Source organism: Rhipicephalus microplus, chromosome 3 (assembly GCF_043290135.1).
Source record: "Rhipicephalus microplus isolate Deutch F79 chromosome 3, USDA_Rmic, whole genome shotgun sequence".
NCBI classification, from domain to species: Eukaryota; Metazoa; Arthropoda; class Arachnida; order Ixodida; family Ixodidae; genus Rhipicephalus; species Rhipicephalus microplus.
The window spans coordinates 120,839,388-120,852,555 of NC_134702.1; the positions used below are offsets into that span (position 1 = coordinate 120,839,388).

At 41.0% G+C, this 13,168-nt stretch overlaps 18 non-coding genes across 18 annotated transcripts; all 18 read right to left on the bottom strand.

Moving 5' to 3' along the window:
* Positions 1-569: 569 nt before the first annotated feature.
* TRNAT-CGU (transfer RNA threonine (anticodon CGU)) lies at positions 570-642 on the bottom strand. Its single transcript has one exon. It is a non-coding gene; the product is annotated as a tRNA-Thr (tRNA).
* An 839-nt stretch (positions 643-1,481) lies between these two features.
* TRNAT-CGU (transfer RNA threonine (anticodon CGU)) lies at positions 1,482-1,554 on the bottom strand. Its single transcript has one exon. It is a non-coding gene; the product is annotated as a tRNA-Thr (tRNA).
* Positions 1,555-1,937: 383 nt separating this feature from the next.
* TRNAT-CGU (transfer RNA threonine (anticodon CGU)) lies at positions 1,938-2,010 on the bottom strand. The gene has a single exon. It is a non-coding gene; the product is annotated as a tRNA-Thr (tRNA).
* Positions 2,011-2,849: 839 nt separating this feature from the next.
* Positions 2,850-2,922, bottom strand: TRNAT-CGU (transfer RNA threonine (anticodon CGU)). Its single transcript has one exon. It is a non-coding gene; the product is annotated as a tRNA-Thr (tRNA).
* A 383-nt stretch (positions 2,923-3,305) lies between these two features.
* TRNAT-CGU (transfer RNA threonine (anticodon CGU)) lies at positions 3,306-3,378 on the bottom strand. The gene has a single exon. It is a non-coding gene; the product is annotated as a tRNA-Thr (tRNA).
* Positions 3,379-3,761: 383 nt separating this feature from the next.
* On the bottom strand, positions 3,762-3,834 carry TRNAT-CGU (transfer RNA threonine (anticodon CGU)). Its single transcript has one exon. It is a non-coding gene; the product is annotated as a tRNA-Thr (tRNA).
* A 383-nt stretch (positions 3,835-4,217) lies between these two features.
* TRNAT-CGU (transfer RNA threonine (anticodon CGU)) lies at positions 4,218-4,290 on the bottom strand. Its single transcript has one exon. It is a non-coding gene; the product is annotated as a tRNA-Thr (tRNA).
* A 3,119-nt stretch (positions 4,291-7,409) lies between these two features.
* TRNAT-CGU (transfer RNA threonine (anticodon CGU)) lies at positions 7,410-7,482 on the bottom strand. The gene has a single exon. It is a non-coding gene; the product is annotated as a tRNA-Thr (tRNA).
* Positions 7,483-7,865: 383 nt separating this feature from the next.
* Positions 7,866-7,938, bottom strand: TRNAT-CGU (transfer RNA threonine (anticodon CGU)). Its single transcript has one exon. It is a non-coding gene; the product is annotated as a tRNA-Thr (tRNA).
* Positions 7,939-8,777: 839 nt separating this feature from the next.
* Positions 8,778-8,850, bottom strand: TRNAT-CGU (transfer RNA threonine (anticodon CGU)). The gene has a single exon. It is a non-coding gene; the product is annotated as a tRNA-Thr (tRNA).
* Positions 8,851-9,233: 383 nt separating this feature from the next.
* On the bottom strand, positions 9,234-9,306 carry TRNAT-CGU (transfer RNA threonine (anticodon CGU)). The gene has a single exon. It is a non-coding gene; the product is annotated as a tRNA-Thr (tRNA).
* Positions 9,307-9,689: 383 nt separating this feature from the next.
* TRNAT-CGU (transfer RNA threonine (anticodon CGU)) lies at positions 9,690-9,762 on the bottom strand. The gene has a single exon. It is a non-coding gene; the product is annotated as a tRNA-Thr (tRNA).
* A 383-nt stretch (positions 9,763-10,145) lies between these two features.
* On the bottom strand, positions 10,146-10,218 carry TRNAT-CGU (transfer RNA threonine (anticodon CGU)). The gene has a single exon. It is a non-coding gene; the product is annotated as a tRNA-Thr (tRNA).
* A 383-nt stretch (positions 10,219-10,601) lies between these two features.
* Positions 10,602-10,674, bottom strand: TRNAT-CGU (transfer RNA threonine (anticodon CGU)). The gene has a single exon. It is a non-coding gene; the product is annotated as a tRNA-Thr (tRNA).
* Positions 10,675-11,513: 839 nt separating this feature from the next.
* TRNAT-CGU (transfer RNA threonine (anticodon CGU)) lies at positions 11,514-11,586 on the bottom strand. Its single transcript has one exon. It is a non-coding gene; the product is annotated as a tRNA-Thr (tRNA).
* Positions 11,587-11,969: 383 nt separating this feature from the next.
* TRNAT-CGU (transfer RNA threonine (anticodon CGU)) lies at positions 11,970-12,042 on the bottom strand. The gene has a single exon. It is a non-coding gene; the product is annotated as a tRNA-Thr (tRNA).
* A 383-nt stretch (positions 12,043-12,425) lies between these two features.
* Positions 12,426-12,498, bottom strand: TRNAT-CGU (transfer RNA threonine (anticodon CGU)). The gene has a single exon. It is a non-coding gene; the product is annotated as a tRNA-Thr (tRNA).
* A 383-nt stretch (positions 12,499-12,881) lies between these two features.
* On the bottom strand, positions 12,882-12,954 carry TRNAT-CGU (transfer RNA threonine (anticodon CGU)). Its single transcript has one exon. It is a non-coding gene; the product is annotated as a tRNA-Thr (tRNA).
* Positions 12,955-13,168: the final 214 nt, after the last annotated feature.

Sequence of the window (13,168 nt, forward strand, 5' to 3'; positions counted from 1 at the left end):
AACACAATAATAATGAGATATAACAGACAGTAATGCCAAGGAATGTACAGGGGAAGTTATTAACATTAATGGAATGTAAATAAGAAGAAAGAAAAGTGGATGAAAAAATTACCAACTGTAAGCAGGAATCGAACCTACGACCTTCGAATTACGCGTTCGATGCTCTAACCAGTGAGCTATTACAGCGGCACTCCCTCCATCCAGTTTTTTGGGTTTATCTGTGAATTTAGAAGTAGGGGCGACAGTCAGCGCCATCTATAAGCCAAACAACGAGTGTGAAAACACTCTTATGCGCATGTTTGGCGTCACGTAGCACGTGAACTTATTATGAGCGGGCAGCTGAATAATTGTCCCTCTCATACAACCTAAACACACCAAGTCTGCCAGTACGAGACCCTCGTTCAATGAAATAAGGGAAAGAAGTGTATACCTAAGGGCTCGTTTTTCCGTGTTTTTAACACAATAATAATGAGATATAACAGACAGTAATGCCAAGGAATGTACAGGGGAAGTTATTAACATTAATGGAATGTAAATAAGAAGAAAGAAAAGTGGATGAAAAAATTACCAACTGTAAGCAGGAATCGAACCTACGACCTTCGAATTACGCGTTCGATGCTCTAACCACTGAGCTATTACAGCGGCACTCCCTCCATCCACTTTTTTGGGTTTATCTGTGAATTTAGAAGTAGGAGCGACAGTCAGCGCCATCTATAAGCCAAACAACGAGTGTGAAAACACTCTTATGCGCATGTTTGGCGTCACGTAGCACGTGAACCTATTATGAGCGGGCAGCTGATTAATTGTCCCTCTTATACAACCTAAACACACCAAGTCTGCCAGTACGAGACAATCGTTCAATGAAATAAGGGAAAGAAGTGTATACCTAAGGGCTCGTTTTTCCGTGTTTTTAACACAATAATAATGAGATATAACAGACAGTAATGCCAAGGAATGTACAGGGGAAGTTATTAACATTAATGGAATGTAAATAAGAAGAAAGAAAAGTGGATGAAAAAATTACCAACTGTAAGCAGGAATCGAACCTACGACCTTCGAATTACGCGTTCGATGCTCTAACCACTGAGCTACTACAGCGGCACTCCCTCCATCCACTTTTTTGGGTTTATCTGTGAATTTAGAAGTAGGAGCGACAGTCAGCGCCATCTATAAGCCAAACAACGAGTGTGAAAACACTCTTATGCGCATGTTTGGCGTCACGTAGCACGTGAACTTATTATGAGCGGGCAGTTGATTAATTGTCCCTCTTATACAACCTAAACACACCAAGTCTGCCAGTACGAGACCCTCGTTCAATGAAATAAGGGAAAGAAGTGTATACCTAAGGGCTCGTTTTTCCGTGTTTTTAACACAATAATAATGAGATATAACAGACAGTAATGCCAAGGAATGTACAGGGGAAGTTATTAACATTAATGGAATGTAAATAAGAAGAAAGAAAAGTGTATGAAAAAATTACCAACTGTAAGCAGGAATCGAACCTACGACCTTCGAATTACGCGTTCGATGCTCTAACCACTGAGCTATTACAGCGGCACTCCCTCCATCCACTTTTTTGGGTTTATCTGTGAATTTAGAAGTAGGAGCGACAGTCAGCGCCATCTATAAGCCAAACAACGAGTGTGAAAACACTCTTATGCGCATGTTTGACGTCACGTAGCACGTGAACTTATTATGAGCGAGCAGCTGATTAATTGTCCCTCTTATACAACCTAAACACACCAAGTCTGCCAGTACGAGACCCTCGTTCAATGAAATAAGGGAAAGAAGTGTATACCTAAGGGCTCGTTTTTCCGTGTTTTTAACACAATAATAATGAGATATAACAGACAGTAATGCCAAGGAATGTACAGGGGAAGTTATTAACATTAATGGAATGTAAATAAGAAGAAAGAAAAGTGGATGAAAACATTACCAACTGTAAGCAGGAATCGAACCTACGACCTTCGAATTACGCGTTCGATGCTCTAACCACTGAGCTATTACAGCGGCACTCCCTCCATCCACTTTTTTGGGTTTATCTGTGAATTTAGAAGTAGGAGCGACAGTCAGCGCCATCTATAAGCCAAACAACGAGTGTGAAAACACTCTTATGCGCATGTTTGGCGTCACGTAGCACGTGAACTTATTATGAGCGGGCAGCTGATTAATTGTCCCTCTCATACAACCTAAACACACCAAGTCTGCCAGTACGAGACCCTCGTTCAATGAAATAAGGGAAAGAAGTGTATACCTAAGGGCTCGTTTTTCCGTGTTTTTAACACAATAATAATGAGATATAACAGACAGTAATGCCAAGGAATGTACAGGGGAAGTTATTAACATTAATGGAATGTAAATAAGAAGAAAGAAAAGTGGATGAAAAAATTACCAACTGTAAGCAGGAATCGAACCTACGACCTTCGAATTACGCGTTCGATGCTCTAACCAGTGAGCTATTACAGCGGCACTCCCTCCATCCACTTTTTTGGGTTTATCTGTGAATTTAGAAGTAGGAGCGACAGTCAGCGCCATCTATAAGCCAAACAACGAGTGTGAAAACACTCTTATGCGCATGTTTGGCGTCACGTAGCACGTGAACTTATTATGAGCGGGCAGCTGATTAATTGTCCCTCTCATACAACCTAAACACACCAAGTCTGCCAGTACGAGACCCTCGTTCAATGAAATAAGGGAAAGAAGTGTATACCTAAGGGCTCGTTTTTCCGTGTTTTTAACACAATAATAATGAGATATAACAGACAGTAATGCCAAGGAATGTACAGGGGAAGTTATTAACATTAATGGAATGTAAATAGGAAGAAAGAAAAGTGGATGAAAAAATTACCAACTGTAAGCAGGAATCGAACCTACGACCTTCGAATTACGCGTTCGATGCTCTAACCACTGAGCTATTACAGCGGCACTCCCTCCATCCACTTTTTTGGGTTTATCTGTGAATTTAGAAGTAGGAGCGACAGTCAGCGCCATCTATAAGCCAAACAACGAGTGTGAAAACACTCTTATGCGCATGTTTGGCGTCACGTAGCACGTGAACCTATTATGAGCGGGCAGCTGATTAATTGTCCCTCTTATACAACCTAAACACACCAAGTCTGCCAGTACGAGACAATCGTTCAATGAAATAAGGGAAAGAAGTGTATACCTAAGGGCTCGTTTTTCCGTGTTTTTAACACAATAATAATGAGATATAACAGACAGTAATGCCAAGGAATGTACAGGGGAAGTTATTAACATTAATGGAATGTAAATAAGAAGAAAGAAAAGTGGATGAAAAAATTACCAACTGTAAGCAGGAATCGAACCTACGACCTTCGAATTACGCGTTCGATGCTCTAACCACTGAGCTATTACAGCGGCACTCCCTGCATCCACTTTTTTGGGTTTATCTGTGAATTTAGAAGTAGGAGCGACAGTCAGCGCCATCTATAAGCCAAACAACGAGTGTGAAAACACTCTTATGCGCATGTTTGGCGTCACGTAGCACGTGAACTTATTATGAGCGGGCAGTTGATTAATTGTCCCTCTTATACAACCTAAACACACCAAGTCTGCCAGTACGAGACCCTCGTTCAATGAAATAAGGGAAAGAAGTGTATACCTAAGGGCTCGTTTTTCCGTGTTTTTAACACAATAATAATGAGATATAACAGACAGTAATGCCAAGGAATGTACAGGGGAAGTTATTAACATTAATGGAATGTAAATAAGAAGAAAGAAAAGTGGATGAAAAAATTACCAACTGTAAGCAGGAATCGAACCTACGACCTTCGAATTACGCGTTCGATGCTCTAACCACTGAGCTATTACAGCGGCACTCCCTCCATCCACTTTTTTGGGTTTATCTGTGAACTTAGAAGTAGGAGCGACAGTCAGCGCCATCTATAAGCCAAACAACGAGTGTGAAAACACTCTTATGCGCATGTTTGACGTCACGTAGCACGTGAACTTATTATGAGCGGGTAGCTGATTAATTGTCCCTCTTATACAACCTAAACACACCAAGTCTGCCAGTACGAGACCCTCGTTCAATGAAATAAGGGAAAGAAGGGTATACCTAAGGGCTCGTTTTTCCGTGTTTTTAACACAATAATAATGAGATATAACAGACAGTAATGCCAAGGAATGTACAGGGGAAGTTATTAACATTAATGGAATGTAAATAAGAAGAAAGAAAAGTGGATGAAAAAATTACCAACTGTAAGCAGGAATCGAACCTACGACCTTCGAATTACGCGTTCGATGCTCTAACCACTGAGCTATTACAGCGGCACTCCCTCCATCCACTTTTTTGGGTTTATCTGTGAATTTAGAAGTAGGAGCGACAGTCAGCGCCATCTATAAGCCAAACAACGAGTGTGAAAACACTCTTATGCGCATGTTTGGCGTCACGTAGCACGTGAACTTATTAGGAGCGGGCAGCTGATTAATTGTCCCTCTTATACAACCTAAACACACCAAGTCTGCCAGTACGAGACCCTCGTTCAATGATATAAGGGAAAGAAGTGTATACCTAAGGGCTCGTTTTTCCGTGTTTTTAACACAATAATAATGAGATATAACAGACAGTAATGCCAAGGAATGTACAGGGGAAGTTATTAACATTAATGGAATGTAAATAAGAAGAAAGAAAAGTGGATGAAAAAATTACCAACTGTAAGCAGGAATCGAACCTACGACCTTCGAATGACGCGTTCGATGCTCTAACCACTGAGCTATTACAGCGGCACTCCCTCCATCCACTTTTTTGGGTTTATCTGTGAATTTAGAAGTAGGAGCGACAGTCAGCGCCATCTATAAGCCAAACAACGAGTGTGAAAACACTCTTATGCGCATGTTTGGCGTCACGTAGCACGTGAACTTATTAGGAGCGGGCAGCTGATTAATTGTCCCTCTTATACAACCTAAACACACCAAGTCTGCCAGTACGAGACCCTTGTTCAATGATATAAGGGAAAGAAGTGTATACCTAAGGGCTCGTTTTTCCGTGTTTTTAACACAATAATAATGAGATATAACAGACAGTAATGCCAAGGAATGTACAGGGGAAGTTATTAACATTAATGGAATGTAAATAAGAAGAAAGAAAAGTGGATGAAAAAATTACCAACTGTAAGCAGGAATCGAACCTACGACCTTCGAATGACGCGTTCGATGCTCTAACCACTGAGCTATTACAGCGGCACTCCCTCCATCCACTTTTTTGGGTTTATCTGTGAATTTAGAAGTAGGAGCGACAGTCAGCGCCATCTATAAGCCAAACAACGAGTGTGAAAACACTCTTATGCGCATGTTTGGCGTCACGTAGCACGTGAACTTATTATGAGCGGGCAGCTGATTAATTGTCCCTCTCATACAACCTAAACACACCAAGTCTGCCAGTACGAGACCCTCGTTCAATGAAATAAGGGAAAGAAGTGTATACCTAAGGGCTCGTTTTTCCGTGTTTTTAACACAATAATAATGAGATATAACAGACAGTAATGCCAAGGAATGTACAGGGGAAGTTATTAACATTAATGGAATGTAAATAAGAAGAAAGAAAAGTGGATGAAAAAATTACCAACTGTAAGCAGGAATCGAACCTACGACCTTCGAATTACGCGTTCGATGCTCTAACCAGTGAGCTATTACAGCGGCACTCCCTCCATCCACTTTTTTGGGTTTATCTGTGAATTTAGAAGTAGGAGCGACAGTCAGCGCCATCTATAAGCCAAACAACGAGTGTGAAAACACTCTTATGCGCATGTTTGGCGTCACGTAGCACGTGAACTTATTATGAGCGGGCAGCTGATTAATTGTCCCTCTCATACAACCTAAACACACCAAGTCTGCCAGTACGAGACCCTCGTTCAATGAAATAAGGGAAAGAAGTGTATACCTAAGGGCTCGTTTTTCCGTGTTTTTAACACAATAATAATGAGATATAACAGACAGTAATGCCAAGGAATGTACAGGGGAAGTTATTAACATTAATGGAATGTAAATAAGAAGAAAGAAAAGTGGATGAAAAAATTACCAACTGTAAGCAGGAATAAAACCTACGACCTTCGAATTACGCGTTCGATGCTCTAACCACTGAGCTATTACAGCGGCACTCCCTCCATCCACTTTTTTGGGTTTATCTGTGAATTTAGAAGTAGGAGCGACAGTCAGCGCCATCTATAAGCCAAACAACGAGTGTGAAAACACTCTTATGCGCATGTTTGGCGTCACGTAGCACGTGAACCTATTATGAGCGGGCAGCTGATTAATTGTCCCTCTTATACAACCTAAACACACCAAGTCTGCCAGTACGAGACAATCGTTCAATGAAATAAGGGAAAGAAGTGTATACCTAAGGGCTCGTTTTTCCGTGTTTTTAACACAATAATAATGAGATATAACAGACAGTAATGCCAAGGAATGTACAGGGGAAGTTATTAACATTAATGGAATGTAAATAAGAAGAAAGAAAAGTGGATGAAAAAATTACCAACTGTAAGCAGGAATCGAACCTACGACCTTCGAATTACGCGTTCGATGCTCTAACCACTGATCTACTACAGCGGCACTCCCTCCATCCACTTTTTTGGGTTTATCTGTGAATTTAGAAGTAGGAGCGACAGTCAGCGCCATCTATAAGCCAAACAACGAGTGTGAAAACACTCTTATGCGCATGTTTGGCGTCACGTAGCACGTGAACTTATTATGAGCGGGCAGTTGATTAATTGTCCCTCTCATACAACCTAAACACACCAAGTCTGCCAGTACGAGACCCTCGTTCAATGAAATAAGGGAAAGAAGTGTATACCTAAGGGCTCGTTTTTCCGTGTTTTTAACACAATAATAATGAGATATAACAGACAGTAATGCCAGGGAATGTACAGGGGAAGTTATTAACATTAATGGAATGTAAATAAGAAGAAAGAAAAGTGGATGAAAACATTACCAACTGTAAGCAGGAATCGAACCTACGACCTTCGAATTACGCGTTCGATGCTCTAACCGCTGAGCTATTACAGCGGCACTCCCTCCATCCACTTTTTTGGGTTTATCTGTGAATTTAGAAGTAGGAGCGACAGTCAGCGCCATCTATAAGCCAAACAACGAGTGTGAAAACACTCTTATGCGCATGTTTGGCGTCACGTAGCACGTGAACTTATTATGAGCGGGCAGCTGATTAATTGTCCCTCTCATACAACCTAAACACACCAAGTCTGCCAGTACGAGACCCTCGTTCAATGAAATAAGGGAAAGAAGTGTATACCTAAGGGCTCGTTTTTCCGTGTTTTTAACACAATAATAATGAGATATAACAGACAGTAATGCCAAGGAATGTACAGGGGAAGTTATTAACATTAATGGAATGTAAATAAGAAGAAAGAAAAGTGGATGAAAAAATTACCAACTGTAAGCAGGAATCGAACCTACGACCTTCGAATTACGCGTTCGATGCTCTAACCACTGAGCTATTACAGCGGCACTCCCTCCATCCACTTTTTTGGGTTTATCTGTGAATTTAGAAGTAGGAGCGACAGTCAGCGCCATCTATAAGCCAAACAACGAGTGTGAAAACACTCTTATGCGCATGTTTGGCGTCACGTAGCACGTGAACTTATTATGAGCGGGCAGCTGATTAATTGTCCCTCTTATACAACCTAAACACACCAAGTCTGCCAGTACGAGACCCTCGTTCAATGAAATAAGGGAAAGAAGTGTATACCTAAGGGCTCGTTTTTCCGTGTTTTTAACACAATAATAATGAGATATAACAGACAGTAATGCCAAGGAATGTACAGGGGAAGTTATTAACATTAATGGAATGTAAATAAGAAGAAAGAAAAGTGGATGAAAAAATTACCAACTGTAAGCAGGAATCGAACCTACGACCTTCGAATTACGCGTTCGATGCTCTAACCACTGAGCTATTACAGCGGCACTCCCTCCATCTACTTTTTTGGGTTTATCTGTGAATTTAGAAGTAGGAGCGACAGTCAGCGCCATCTATAAGCCAAACAACGAGTGTGAAAACACTCTTATGCGCATGTTTGGCGTCACGTAGCACGTGAACTTATTATGAGCGGGCAGCTGATTGATTGTCCCTCTCATACAACCTAAACACACCAAGTCTGCCAGTACGAGACCCTCGTTCAATGAAATAAGGGAAAGAAGTGTATACCTAAGGGCTCGTTTTTCCGTGTTTTTAACACAATAATAATGAGATATAACAGACAGTAATGCCAAGGAATGTACAGGGGAAGTTATTAACATTAATGGAATGTAAATAAGAAGAAAGAAAAGTGGATGAAAAAATTACCAACTGTAAGCAGGAATCGAACCTACGACCTTCGAATGACGCGTTCGATGCTCTAACCACTGAGCTATTACAGCGGCACTCCCTCCATCCACTTTTTTGGGTTTATCTGTGAATTTAGAAGTAGGAGCGACAGTCAGCGCCATCTATAAGCCAAACAACGAGTGTGAAAACACTCTTATGCGCATGTTTGGCGTCACGTAGCACGTGAACTTATTATGAGCGGGCAGCTGATTAATTGTCCCTCTTATACAACCTAAACACACCAAGTCTGCCAGTACGAGACCCTCGTTCAATGAAATAAGGGAAAGAAGTGTATACCTAACGGCTCGTTTTTCCGTGTTTTTAACACAATAATAATGAGATATAACAGACAGTAATGCCAAGGAATGTACAGGGGAAGTTATTAACATTAATGGAATGTAAATAAGAAGAAAGAAAAGTGGATGAAAAAATTACCAACTGTAAGCAGGAATCGAACCTACGACCTTCGAATTACGCGTTCGATGCTCTAACCACTGAGCTATTACAGCGGCACTCCCTCCATCCACTTTTTTGGGTTTATCTGTGAATTTAGAAGTAGGAGCGACAGTCAGCGCCATCTATAAGCCAAACAACGAGTGTGAAAACACTCTTATGCGCATGTTTGGCGTCACGTAGCACGTGAACTTATTATGAGCGGGCAGCTGATTAATTGTCCCTCTTATACAACCTAAACACACCAAGTCTGCCAGTACGAGACCCTCGTTCAATGAAATAAGGGAAAGAAGTGTATACCTAAGGGCTCGTTTTTCCGTGTTTTTAACACAATAATAATGAGATATAACAGACAGTAATGCCAAGGAATGTACAGGGGAAGTTATTAACATTAATGGAATGTAAATAAGAAGAAAGAAAAGTGGATGAAAAAATTACCAACTGTAAGCAGGAATCGAACCTACGACCTTCGAATTACGCGTTCGATGCTCTAACCACTGAGCTATTACAGCGGCACTCCCTCCATCCACTTTTTTGGGTTTATCTGTGAATTTAGAAGTAGGAGCGACAGTCAGCGCCATCTATAAGCCAAACAACGAGTGTGAAAACACTCTTATGCGCATGTTTGGCGTCACGTAGCACGTGAACTTATTATGAGCGGGCAGCTGATTATTTGTCCCTCTTATACAACCTAAACACACCAAGTCTGCCAGTACGAGACCCTCGTTCAATGAAATAAGGGAAAGAAGTGTATACCTAAGGGCTCGTTTTTCCGTGTTTTTAACACAATAATAATGAGATATAACAGACAGTAATGCCAAGGAATGTACAGGGGAAGTTATTAACATTAATGGAATGTAAATAAGAAGAAAGAAAAGTGGATGAAAAAATTACCAACTGTAAGCAGGAATCGAACCTACGACCTTCGAATTACGCGTTCGATGCTCTAACCACTGAGCTATTACAGCGGCACTCCCTCCATCCACTTTTTTGGGTTTATCTGTGAATTTAGAAGTAGGAGCGACAGTCAGCGCCATCTATAAGCCAAACAACGAGTGTGAAAACACTCTTATGCGCATGTTTGGCGTCACGTAGCACGTGAACTTATTATGAGCGGGCAGCTGATTAATTGTCCCTCTTATACAACCTAAACACACCAAGTCTGCCAGTACGAGACCCTCGTTCAATGAAATAAGGGAAAGAAGTGTATACCTAAGGGCTCGTTTTTCCGTGTTTTTAACACAATAATAATGAGATATAACAGACAGTAATGCCAAGGAATGTACAGGGGAAGTTATTAACATTAATGGAATGTAAATAAGAAGAAAGAAAAGTGGATGAAAAAATTACCAACTGTAAGCAGGAATCGAACCTACGACCTTCGAATTACGCGTTCGATGCTCTAACCACTGAGCTATTACAGCGGCACTCCCTCCATCCACTTTTTTGGGTTTATCTGTGAATTTAGAAGTAGGAGCGACAGTCAGCGCCATCTATAAGCCAAACAACGAGTGTGAAAACACTCTTATGCGCATGTTTGGCGTCACGTAGCACGTGAACTTATTATGAGCGGGCAGCTGATTAATTGTCCCTCTCATACAACCTAAACACACCAAGTCTGCCAGTACGAGACCCTCGTTCAATGAAATAAGGGAAAGAAGTGTATACCTAAGGGCTCGTTTTTCCGTGTTTTTAACACAATAATAATGAGATATAACAGACAGTAATGCCAAGGAATGTACAGGGGAAGTTATTAACATTAATGGAATGTAAATAAGAAGAAAGAAAAGTGGATGAAAAAATTACCAACTGTAAGCAGGAATCGAACCTACGACCTTCGAATTACGCGTTCGATGCTCTAACCACTGAGCTATTACAGCGGCACTCCCTCCATCCACTTTTTTGGGTTTATCTGTGAATTTAGAAGTAGGAGCGACAGTCAGCGCCATCTATAAGCCAAACAACGAGTGTGAAAACACTCTTATGCGCATGTTTGGCGTCACGTAGCACGTGAACTTATTATGAGCGGGCAGTTGATTAATTGTCCCTCTTATACAACCTAAACACACCAAGTCTGCCAGTACGAGACCCTCGTTCAATGAAATAAGGGAAAGAAGTGTATACCTAAGGGCTCGTTTTTCCGTGTTTTTAACACAATAATAATGAGATATAACAGACAGTAATGCCAAGGAATGTACAGGGGAAGTTATTAACATTAATGGAATGTAAATAAGAAGAAAGAAAAGTGGATGAAAAAATTACCAACTGTAAGCAGGAATCGAACCTACGACCTTCCAATTACGCGTTCGATGCTCTAACCACTGAGCTATTACAGCGGCACTCCCTCCATCCACTTTTTTGGGTTTATCTGTGAATTTAGAAGTAGGAGCGACAGTCAGCGCCATCTATAAGCCAAACAACGAGTGTGAAAACACTCTTATGCGCATGTTTGGCGTCACGTAGCACGTGAACCTATTATGAGCGGGCAGCTGATTAATTGTCCCTCTTATACAACCTAAACACACCAAGTCTGCCAGTACGAGACCCTCGTTCAATGAAATAAGGGAAAGAAGTGTATACCTAAGGGCTCGTTTTTCCGTGTTTTTAACACAATAATAATGAGATATAACAGACAGTAATGCCAAGGAATGTACAGGGGAAGTTATTAACATTAATGGAATGTAAATAAGAAGAAAGAAAAGTGGATGAAAAAATTACCAACTGTAAGCAGGAATCGAACCTACGACCTTCGAATTACGCGTTCGATGCTCTAACCACTGAGCTATTACAGCGGCACTCCCTCCATCCACTTTTTTGGGTTTATCTGAGAATTTAGAAGTAGGAGCGACAGTCAGCGCCAGCTATAAGCCAAACAACGAGTGTGAAAACACTCTTATGCGCATGTTTGGCGTCACGTAGCACGTGAACTTATTATGAGCGGGCAGCTGATTAATTGTCCCTCTCATACAACCTAAACACACCAAGTCTGCCAGTACGAGACCCTCGTTCAATGAAATAAGGGAAAGAAGTGTATACCTAAGGGCTCGTTTTTACGTGTTTTTAACACAATAATAATGAGATATAACAGACAGTAATGCCAAGGAATGTACAGGGGAAGTTATTAACATTAATGGAATGTAAATAAGAAGAAAGAAATGTGGATGAAAAAATTACCAACTGTAAGCAGGAATCGAACCTACGACCTTCGAATTACGCGTTCGATGCTCTAACCACTGAGCTATTACAGCGGCACTCCCTCCATCCACTTTTTTGGGTTTATCTGTGAATTTAGAAGTAGGAGCGACAGTCAGCGCCATCTATAAGCCAAACAACGAGTGTGAAAACACTCTTATGCGCATGTTTGGCGTCATGTAGCACGTGAACTTATTATGAGCGGGCAGCTGATTAATTGTCCCTCTCATACAACCTAAACACACCAAGTCTGCCAGTACGAGACCCTCGTTCAATGAAATAAGGGAAAGAAGTGTATACCTAAGGGCTCGTTTTTCCGTGTTTTTAACACAATAATAATGAGATATAACAGACAGTAATGCCAAGGAATGTACAGGGGAAGTTATTAACATTAATGGAATGTAAATAAGAAGAAAGAAAAGTGGATGAAAAAATTACCAACTGTAAGCAGGAATCGAACCTACGACCTTCGAATTACGCGTTCGATGCTCTAACCACTGAGCTATTACAGCGGCACTCCCTCCATCCACTTTTTTGGGTTTATCTGTGAATTTAGAAGTAGGAGCGACAGTCAGCGCCATCTATAAGCCAAACAACGAGTGTGAAAACACTCTTATGCGCATGTTTGGCGTCACGTAGCACGTGAACTTATTATGAGCGGGCAGCTGATTAATTGTCCCTCTCATACAACCTAAACACACCAAGTCTGCCAGTACGAGACCCTCGTTCAATGAAATAAGGGAAAGAAGTGTATACCTAAGGGCTCGTTTTTCCGTGTTTTTAACACAATAATAATGAGATATAACAGACAGTAATGCCAAGGAATGTACAGGGGAAGTTATTAACATTAATGGAATGTAAATAAGAAGAAAGAAAAGTGGATGAAAAAATTACCAACTGTAAGCAGGAATCGAACCTACGACCTTCGAATTACGCGTTCGATGCTCTAACCACTGAGCTATTACAGCGGCACTCCCTCCATCCACTTTTTTGGGTTTATCTGTGAATTTAGAAGTAGGAGCGACAGTCAGCGCCATCTATAAGCCAAACAACGAGGTTCGATTCCTGCTTACAGTTGGTAATTTTTTCATCCACTTTTCTTTCTTCTTATTTACATTCCATTAATGTTAATAACTTCCCCTGTACATTCCTTGGCATTACTGTCTGTTATATCTCATTATT